Source organism: Euprymna scolopes, chromosome 21, assembly GCF_053919585.1.
Source record: "Euprymna scolopes isolate OS-2025 chromosome 21, ASM5391958v1, whole genome shotgun sequence".
In the NCBI taxonomy this organism is placed as follows: Eukaryota; Metazoa; Mollusca; class Cephalopoda; order Sepiida; family Sepiolidae; genus Euprymna; species Euprymna scolopes.
In genome coordinates this window covers 42,904,237-42,904,733 of record NC_136502.1, presented here as the reverse complement: position 1 = coordinate 42,904,733, position 497 = coordinate 42,904,237, and positions in this window count along the sequence as shown.

The window sequence follows — 497 nt, the reverse complement described above, 5'->3', positions numbered from 1 at the left end:
CAGCCAACAAACTGGAAGTTCAAAACTCGAGTTTCGCCCTCATTTGGGTTCATCAGTTAGACATATCCGAACTCGGGATTCGAAACCCATGCCTATTGTAATTATGGAATATATATTTACAACACGACATAATATGTTCTCTCTTTATTTCTATTTGCTCTCATATGACATTTCTTTTTTTTTAGCTACATTCAACAAGTGTGTTGCAATAATCTCTCTAGAGTTAAAAGGTCGGTCGGCTCGCTTTCATAGGAGTAGTCAAATTTACCTTATACATCGTCGCGCGTCTATCGTTTTTCTCTTTTGTAGAAGTTGACCAAAATTCGCCTGTTCCATCTTATCGTTTCGCTTTTGCCCAAAGGAAAATGTTGACATGCAAAAAATAAATAAATAAAAATAATAAAATAAAATAAATAAAAAATAAAAAATAATTATCATCCACGTGTTCTTTTCTTTTCTTCCTGATCTTGATGCATATATTTGCATTTCTATCTGTG